A 10,302-nucleotide genomic window follows, 5' to 3' on the forward strand; every position below is an offset into this window, starting at 1 on the left:
TACAAGGACTTTGTTGCGGGGAGAGAGAGGGTTAATTTAAATTTATGTCTTTTGTTTTTTGCCTTCCAAAATTTCCCACTGTATTCTCTTTCCTACAAGCTCCCAAAGAGCCAACGTTTATAACAGAAATTTTTTCTAGAAAGAAAAGGAGAAAGCTCAGTAAAGAAGGGGAAAAATCATGATTGATCAATATAGAAAAATCTGACAAAATATAAAGTGTTCCATATCTATACATCCCAACTCCACCACCACCATCTCTGGGCAGAGTTAGGAGATTACTGAGCTGGTTTATATCCTCTAGATATAGAGAAAAATTAGAATAGCTTCTAATTTTCAAAATATAAGGAAGAAATAAAAAAGCTAGAAAATGAACAAATTAAAGAACCCCAATTGAATACCAAGTTTGAATTTCTGAAAATTAAAGGGGAGATTAATAAAATTGAAAATAAGATAACTATTGAACTAATAAACAAAACTAAGAGTTGGCTTTATGGATATCCTTGTTTACCTTTCTTAGGAATCCTAGTGGTCCCCACCCACTTGTTTAACTATAATAACTGGCTCAGCCCAAAACCATTCTCTGGCCTCAGCTTCTTCAGAATCAGGAATTACAGGAAGGCTCCACCATAGACAACTAGTAGTAATTTTTTTTTAAAGCACAGAAGAGAAAAATGTATAATAAAGAGAACAAAAGAAATGGCAGAAAAAAATCTGTTTACATCTTTGATTTATTTTTTATTATTTTGGGGAGATCAGGGCTATTTCTCCTAGTTAGGAGATTACTGAGCTGGTTGAAACCCATCTCTTGAAATGTGAAAATTTACTTAAAGCTTCAAACATTCTTCAGATCAAAAAGCCAGAAAAGGAATTCAAGGTTTCCAAAGTAATTTGATTTGTCTTATCTGAGGAAGAATTCTCTGTAAGCAAATAAATCTCCCTTCTCAATCAGTCCATTGTGAACCCTCTAAATGTAGTTTAAATTGTAACTTGACTTAGTTTATCTGTACAGCCTGTTTAATTAGATTTGTTTCCTTAAAAGATATATGAGATTATAACTGCTTAACTAAATTTGTTCAACTTTTATAATATTAAGGGCAGGAATTTTGAAACTGTCTAAAAGGACTATGAGACTGCAGAATCTATTACTTCGCTCTCTCTGACATAATTTTGTTTGTTAGAACCTTAAAGTTTTTTTTGGGGGGGAAGGGAGGTAAATTTTTTTTTATAATAGCTTCTAATTTTTCAAAATACAAGGAAGAAATAAAAAAGCTAGAAAATGAACAAATTAAAGGACCCCAATTGAATACCAAATTTGAATTTCTGAAAATTAAAGGGGAGATTAATAAAATTGAAAATAAGATAACTATTGAACTAATAAACAAAACTAAGAGTTGGCTTTATGGAAAAACCAACAAAATAGATAAACCTTTAGCTAATTTGATTAGAAAAGAAAAAAAGGAAATCAAATTTCCAGTATCAAAAAAGAAAAGTGAACTTATCACAATGAAGAGGAAATTAAAGTAATAATTAGGAGAAATTTTGCCCAATTGCATGCCAATAAATCTGATACTCCAAGTGAAATGGAGGCATATTTACAAAAACATAGATTGTCCAGATTAATAGAGGAAGAAATAAATTGCTTAAATAATCCCATTTTAGAAAAAAGAAGTTGAACAAACTATTAATGAACTCCCTAAAAAGAAATCTCCAGGGTCAGTTGGATTTACAAATGAATTCTACCAAACATTTAAAGAACAATTCATTCCAATACTATACAAAGTATTTGGAAAAATAGAGAAAAAAGGAGTCCTACCAAATTCTTTTATGACAGATATTGGGACTGATACCTAAACCAGGTAGAGTCAAAACAGCAAAAGAAAATTATAGGCCAATTTCCTTAAATGAAATATTGGTAAAGACACACACACATATACATATATATATGCAAACATAATTTTCAACATTCACACTTGCAAAACATTGTGTCCATAGTGTTCTCCCTCCCTCCCCTCTCCCATAGACAGCAAGGAATCTAATATAAGTAGAATCTTAAATTTTGTTCAGTTATCTTTTTGAATCCTGAAACCTGAGCTCAATTATAATAAAGCCTAGGTTTTTAAATAAATAAATTTTTGCACTATGGTAGACTTATTTTGGCAATAGTAACCTACTATACAAATTTGTCCCATAACAAATCTTAGACAAGAAGGACAGCTTTGAAAGTTGTGTGCTGATTTTATTATTATATACTTACAAAGAAAAACAGGAAGCTAGGTGGCAAAGTGGATAAGAGTACAAGAATTGGAATCCGGAAGATCTGAGTTCAAATCCCACTTTAGACACTCTTAAGCTACATAATTCTAGACAAGTCACTTAACTTCTATTTCTCAATTTCCTCATTTTTTAAAATGGGGATTATAATAGCACCTCCCTTCCAAGATTGAGGGCAGTTAGGTAGTACAGTACATAGGGCACAAGACCTGAGGCAGGAAGATATCTTCCTGAGTTCAAATCTAGCCTCTGACAGTCACTAGTTGTGTGACCCTGAGAGAGTCATTTAACCATGTTTAACCTTAATTTCCTCATGTGTAAAATGAGCTAAAGAAAGAAGTAGCTAACTACTCTGGTATCTTTGCCAAGAAAATCCCAAATGGGGTCAAAAAGAGTTATACATGATTGAAACAACAAATAGAAATGCTCTGCAAACTTAAAGTTCTCTATAAATGCTAAGTCAATATTATCAAAAGCAAGCTGAACAGAATACAAACCCACAGTTTCATGTATACACGTATTGTGTCAGACATTGCATCAAACACTAGGGATTTAGAGAAAGTAAAAAATAGCCTCTGTCTTTTTCTTCTGCTTTTCTATGTATTTGGAAACTCCCATTTTATTTGGTACTTGTTAAATTCTGAATTTCTTCTTTTTGTTGTTGTTGTTGCTGAGGCAATTGGGGATAAGTGACTTGCCCAGGGTCACACAGCTAGGACGTATTAAGTGTCTGAGGTTGGATTTGAACTTAGTCCTCCTGACTTCAGGGTTGGTGCTCTATGCACTGCGCCACCTACCTGCCCTTCAATTCTGAATTTCTTTAAAAAGAAATAAAAGGACGAGTCATGAAAGATTACTTTTATTTCCTCTCTAATGGAATCACTAAGCTCATGGATGAGGAAACTGCTGTAGACAGAGTTTACCCAGGTTTTTTCAAAGCAATTGATAAAGAATCTCTTGTTGACATTGTGGAACAGACAAAGCTCTGTAGTCAAATGACTAAGCTCAAAGCGTGATCATTAATGGTTCCCTTCAGTTCAGATCCTTAGGGATCTGCCCCTGGACTACTTAATGTTTTTATCAAATGGATTTTGTTGTACTTAGGTTAAAGGCGGACTTTGTCAGAGTGTGTAATTGACACAAAGCTGGGCAGGATTGGTGACATACTCAGTGCAGTCAGGATCCTAAAAGATCTTGGGGAAACAGGGCTTAAGGCTGAATAGAATAAGAAATTCAATAGCGGTGACTTCAAAAGTATAAAATGGAGGTGGCAAGGGGGAGGATAACAATTTATCTGAAAAAGAGATAGGCTTTTAGCAAACTGCAAACTCTAGGTGAATCAATAGTGGGATTTGCCTTTAAAAATATATTACTTTTGGACTGCATTAAAAGAAAGAGAACATGGGGCAGCTAGGTTGCACAGTAGACAGAGCTCCAGCCCTGAAGTCAGGAGGACCCGAGTTCAAATCTGGTCTCAGACATTTAATATGACCTAACTGTGTGACCCTGGGCAAGTCACTTAACCCCAAATGCCTCATCAAAAGAAAAAAAAAAAAAAAGAGGGAGAGCTTTTAGAGATTAGAGGTGATAGCCTGCTTTAGTCTGCCCTGGTGTGCTCTGGGTAGCACAGTTTAGAAAGATCTGTAAACTGGAGAGCTTTCAGAGGTTTTCTGGACTATGGTCCTGCTCATGGAGGTACAAGTGTGTTGAGTGACAAGTAGATAGCAAAGGTGGATGAGCAGCCCTCATTACCAGAGGTGCTAGTCCTCCTGGAACAACCCAAACCCCGCCTTTTAAGCATCATAGATCATCTGACATTTAATGTTTAGACATAGCATGGAAAATTTTTTCAGCAAAGATGCAGCCCTGATTCACTGAAACAAGCTCCTCTTGCCTTTGTGTTGGCCTGATGTCTGTTAGTCTGAGTCTGAGAAAGGACCTTTTGACCCCTTCCAAGCTGGTTTTTGTACTTAGATCAACAGAAAGCTGCATCAACAGTTTAGGCCTTAGTCTCCTGGTTCCAAGGACAGTTTCAATACCTTGTAAGGGGAAAAAAAGGGTGGGGGAAAGGAGGAGGCTTAATATTTTGTTTCTATTACACTTCAGTCAAAATCTTATTTCTACTTCCTTACACTTATATATACCCAAGATCCTCTCTGGCACTGGTGCAAATGAATTTAAGCCAGAACAAAAAGTCATCTAGGGAAGGAAGGTCAGTGTTCTCTATTCACATAGCCCATTTTTCTGTCTTTCTTATGTTTATCTGCCAATACTGAAACCCAATTACTTTGGTGATATCTTTTGATCAACAACAACAAAAAAAGCCTCAATCTCTCTACATACATAAATAATTAAAACATTCAAAATTATATGATAAGTGCATTAGAACAGTGCAAAACAAAGAATTAGTTTAAGTCTAAAGCAAAAGGACAAGAGGGAAGGCTTCCTAAAAGTGCTGTCCTAAAATGCCAGGCGAAGGAGTATAGAGTCTATTAGATATGCAAAAAGAGCTGTAAATGATAAGTAGATAAATGATCTAGTTAGAGCTAGTAGTATAATTAAGTATAAATTGAAGAAAGGAGATATTGCAGGCACATAGGGCAATTAGAGGCTATCAGAATAATTTCATCAAGAGACAATTAAGAGGCAGCTAGGTTGCAGTGGATAGAGCACCAGCCCTGAAGTCAGGAGGACCTGGTTTCAAATCTGGTCTCAGACACTTAATACTTCCTAGCTGTGTGACCCTGGGCAAGTCACTAAACTCCAATTGCCTTAGCAAAAATAAAAAAGAATAATTAAGGATTTTCTTTTAAGAGGACCTAAAAGGCAAAGGAGGAAAAAGTTGTTCTTTCTAAGCCTGAAGTCAACTGAAAGATTTAGTAAGCTAACAAGGCAGTGTTGAAGGGTATAGATAGCTCAAATGTTCTATGAATAGTCATGAAATAATGAGACCCAAAGGAAACCATTGTATAAATCATCTATGGAGAATTTGTGGAAGGACATGGCCAAGGATTGCAGGAAGAGAAGTCTTAGAGGATACACTCACAAGAACAACAACAACAAAAATACAAGCTTTTTCCAGAGTAACAAAACATTTTGCCTTTGCAGCTAGCCCAAGTACCTCAGAAAAGTACCCTAGAAGGAACAAGCTTTACTATGATGTTATTATCAGGTTTCCCCCTTGACCACTGAGTCTTTTATGAAGGTAATAATATCATAATATTCATTCCTTCATGGAGGATCAAGACCAACCAATATCATTAAACATCAAAACAAGCAGCCTATAAAAAAGTGTAATTGATGTGTGGGGTCAAAGTCAATACACTGATCTGGCCTGATACAGAGAAGAAGGCTGACATCTAACTTGCCCCAGAATGCCCTAACTTCCCCAATGGAACATAATCATTGAAACTACACTCAACTAACTTGTTCCATGTTCAATTAGGATGTGTCTAGTATATATGTATTAGAGAGAGAGGATGAGAAAAGGGGAAAAAAGAAAGAGATGGAAAGAGAAACAGAGGCAGAGAAATAGAGAGCCAGAGTACACAAGTTGAGACACAGATGTCTGAAAGGCATTTTGAGATTTTAATGAATCAATGATCTCATTGTGATATGGATAGAAATTGATATCTATCCTCTGAGACTTCTCTTCTTGCAGTCCTTGTCCGTGTCCTTCCACAAATTCTCCACAGAGGATTTATACAATGGTTTCCTTTGGGTCTCTTAATATTTCATGGCTATTCATAGAGCATTTGAGCTATCTCTTATCTAAGAGACTTGACAAAACATTGTATCACTTCCCTCTCTGGTTCGCCTGATTTGCCTAATACCAGTTCTTGATCACAACCTGATATTTGGTAACATCCTGTAGCCTACTAGAAAAACAACATAGTATAATATAGCAAAGAGAAGGAAATGTATAGTCTAAGGAAAAAGAACTACATTCAAATCCAACCTCTAAGTTACCATCTTGTATGACTTTGATCAATTAATTTAATTTCTCTAGTCTTCAGTTTCTTCATCTATAAGACCAGAAAGTTGGGCTGGGTGACCTCTGAGATCCCTTTATACTCAATCTATGATCAGACTGGCATTCACCATGTACCTTTACTTTGCTCTTTGAGTCACCAACAACTCTGGTTTTCCTGAGACTGACATTGCATTATTTGCTGCTATATAACATCTTTGAGAGAATATGGATTTTTTTTTTTGGATTATTAAAGGAGGATACTTTTCTTTTGTTGTTGTTATTGATGCTTCCTTTTTTGTTGTTGTTGTTGTTACTGATGCTTCCTTTTTTTTTTCCTTTTTTTTTTCTATTTTCTAAAAAATAATTTTATTGACAGAACCCATGCCAGGGTAATTTTTTACAGCATTATTCCTTGCACTCACTTCTGTTCCAATTTTTCCCCTCCCTTCCTCCATCCCCTCCCCGAGATGGCAAGCAGTCCTTTACATGTTGAATAGGTTACAGTACATCCTAGATACAATATATGTGTGCAGAACAACACAGTTTTCTTGTTGCACAGGGAGAATTGGATTCAGAAGGTAGAAATAACCTGGGAAGAAAAATAAAAATGCAAGCAGTTTATATTCATCTCCCAGTGTTCTTTCTTTGGGTGTAGCTGCTTCTGTCCATCTTTGATCAATTGAAACTGAATTAGCTCTCTTTATCGAAGAGATCCACTTCCATCAGAATACATCCTCAAATAGTATCATTGTTGAGGTATATAATGATCTCCTGGTTCTGCTCATTTCACTTAGTATCAGTTCATATAAGGAGAATATGGATATTAAAAAACACCAACTTCAAAAGAAAAGAGCTTCTTGGAACTATCGAAAGCAATTGCACAATTTCCCAAATGCAGGAGCCAAGATGGGAAATCCTAGAAAAATTCACAGTGAATCCTTTGTACAGCCCAGCTCAGCAAAGAGAGACAGGGAGGTCCGTGGACACTGCAGAAGAGACTGCACTGCAGGCTAGAAGCACGCTGTCTGGAGAGCATCCCAGAGCAGCAAAGTAAGAGAAGTGTCAGAGCCTTGCTAGAGTACCCCCCAACCAGACCTATACTGAGCTATTATTGCCTTGGAGACAAGTCCCACCACTGAGTCTAGGGCCAAGTGAGAAGAATATTGAAGCACAGGAATGGCATCCTAAGTGGGGAGACCCTGGTCCATGTACCAAGAAAAGATGAAATTGTGAAGATAGCAGCAGTGATAGTCATGGTGTAGGTCAGACCTCAGGAGCAAAGCAGGATCTCACTTCCACTTTCTAGCCCAGGCTGTAGAGGAAAAGTCAGGGCAGGGATATCAGAACAAAGAAGAGTCATGGTTCGCAACTTTGAGTCTACAGAGCTTCACAGGGGACTGAGTCTAATAGCATTCTTGTCCAGGTCCAAACTCAAATCAAGAACCTGGACTTTGCCCTGAATCAGACCACTTTAGAAGCTATGAAAGTTTTCAGGTTTGAGCTGTTTCTAGGATCCTGGAATAACACAACAGTTAATGCCTCAAAAAAGTAGCAATAGTACCAATCTAGACCTTCCTTTAGAACTGCCCCAATTCCTAGCCCCAATAGAGTCTGAAATGAATGAGTAGGTTGAAATAAAAAACAAACAAAAAAGAATCCGTCATGATGAGCAGAGATATTCAAGACCCTCCTCCAAACTCCTGTCTCATCTCTTCTGGGAATTCAGCCTATGCAGCCTTTTCCTCTTAGGCAATGCTTTTCTCAATAGTACAATCATCCATGACCACTATGAGGGACTGATGATGAAAAATCTTATCCATACCCAGAGAAGGAACTGATTATGTCTGAATACAGATTGAAACACAATCTCTCTCTCTCTCTCTCTCTCTCTCTCTCTCTCTATCTATCTATCTCTTTCTCCCTCTCTCCCTCCCTCCCTCCCTCCATACTTCTCTCTCTCTCTCTTTCTCTCTCTCTCTCTCTCTCTCTCTCTCTCTCTCTCTCTCTCTCTCTCTCTCTCTCTCTCTCTCTCTCTCTCTCTCTCTCACACACACACACACACACACACACACACACAGAAGAAGAAGACTTTCAAGCATTTCTGATTAAAAGAACAGAGCTAAATAGAAAATTTTATTTTCAAATAGGATTCAAGAGAAGCATAAGGAGGTAATCAGGAAATTGTTATTATAAGTGATCTAATAACATTTATTTGTTTAATTTATTAACCAGACAGTTGTAAGGCCTCATTTCTCAAACATAAAGGCAACTGAGTCAAATTTATAAAAAATAAGAGCCATGTCCCAATTGGTAAATGACCATATGAACTATGCCCAAAGGTCTATAAAATCATGCAAATCCTTTCACCTAACAATATCATTATTAGACATGAATCCTAAAAGACATTTTTAAAAGTCTAGGGGAGGGAGGAAGGAAAATTTGGAACACAAAGTTTTACAAGGGTAAATGTTAAAAACTATCTTTGCATATATTTTGAAAAATAAAAGGCTTTTTCTTTCTTTCTTTTTTTGTTTTCTGTCTCATTTTTTTCCTTTTTGATCTGATATGTATTGCACATGTTTAACATATTGCATTACTTGCCATCTAGGAAGGGGTAGGGGGAAGGGAAAGAAAAAAAATCGAAACACAAGGTTTTGCAGGGGTGAATGTTAAAAACTATGTATATGTTTTGAAAATAAAAAACTCTAATCTGGAATTATGCCCAAAAAGTTATCAAACTGTGCATACCCTTTGATCCCTCAATGCTACTACTGGGCTTATACCCCAAAGAGATACTAAAGAAGGGAAAGGGACCTGTATGTGCCAAAATGTTTGTGGCAGCCCTGTTTATAATGGCTAGAAGCTGGAAAATGAATGGATGCCCATCAATTAGAGAATGGTTGAGTAAATTGTGGTATATGAATGTTATGGAATATTATTGTTCTGTAAGAAATGACCAGCAGGATGAATACAGAGAGGACTGGCGAGACTTACATGAACTGATGCTAAGTGAAATGAGCAGAACCAGGAGATCATTATACACCTCAACAACGATACTGTATGAGGACGTATTCTGATGGAAGTGGATTTCTTTGACAAAGAGATCTAACTCAGTTTCAATTGATCAAGGATGGACAGAAGCAGCTACACCCAAAGAAAGAACACTGGGAAATGAATGTAAACTGTTTGCATTTTTGTTTTTCTTTCCAGGTTATTTATACCTTCTATATCTAGAATATACTATGACATATTGAACATGTATAGGACTGCTTGCCATCTGGGGGAGGGGATGGAGGGAGGAAGAGGAAAAATTGGAACAGAAGTGAGTGCAAAGGATAATGTTGTAAAAAAAATTACCCTGGCATGGGTTCTGTCAATAAAAAGTTATTTAAAAAAATAAAAAGCTCTAAAAATAAATTAAAAGCTAGTATTATTTTTAAAAAGAGTTTTTTTTTTTTTTTTTTTTTAAGAAAAGGACAGGTATTTACAAAAAAACTTATAGTACCTCTTTTGTCAGGGCAAAAAATTGCAAACTGAAGAGATGCCCATCAATTGGGAAATGGCTGAATAAATTGTACTATATGATTATGATAGAATATTATTGTTCTATGGGGAATAAGGAGCAGAATGCTCTCAGAAGAACCTGGAAAGTCCTCCATAAACTTAAACAAAGTGAAATGTACTGTATACAAAAAAATAGCAATGTTGGGGGATGATCAGCTGTGAATGACTTTGCTGTTCTCAGCAAAACAATGGTCTACAACTATTCTGAAGGACTTATGATGAAAAATCTTATCCATACCCATAGAAGGAACTGATTGTATCTGAATACAGATTAAAACATTCTGTGTGTGTGTGTGTGTGTGTGTGTGTTCATTTTACTTTATTTTTCTTGGAGGTTTTTTTTTTTTGTGTGGGGGGAGAGCTATGTCTTTTTTTACAACATGACTTTTAGGGAAATGTTTTATGTAACTTCACATGTGGTTTCTTAAAGAGTGCTGGGGGTGGGGATAAGGGAGAGAATCTAGAACTCAAAGTGTTGAAAACAAATGTAAAAA

The sequence above is a fragment of the Antechinus flavipes genome, chromosome 2 (genome assembly GCF_016432865.1).
Source record: "Antechinus flavipes isolate AdamAnt ecotype Samford, QLD, Australia chromosome 2, AdamAnt_v2, whole genome shotgun sequence".
NCBI lineage: Eukaryota > Metazoa > Chordata > Mammalia > Dasyuromorphia > Dasyuridae > Antechinus > Antechinus flavipes.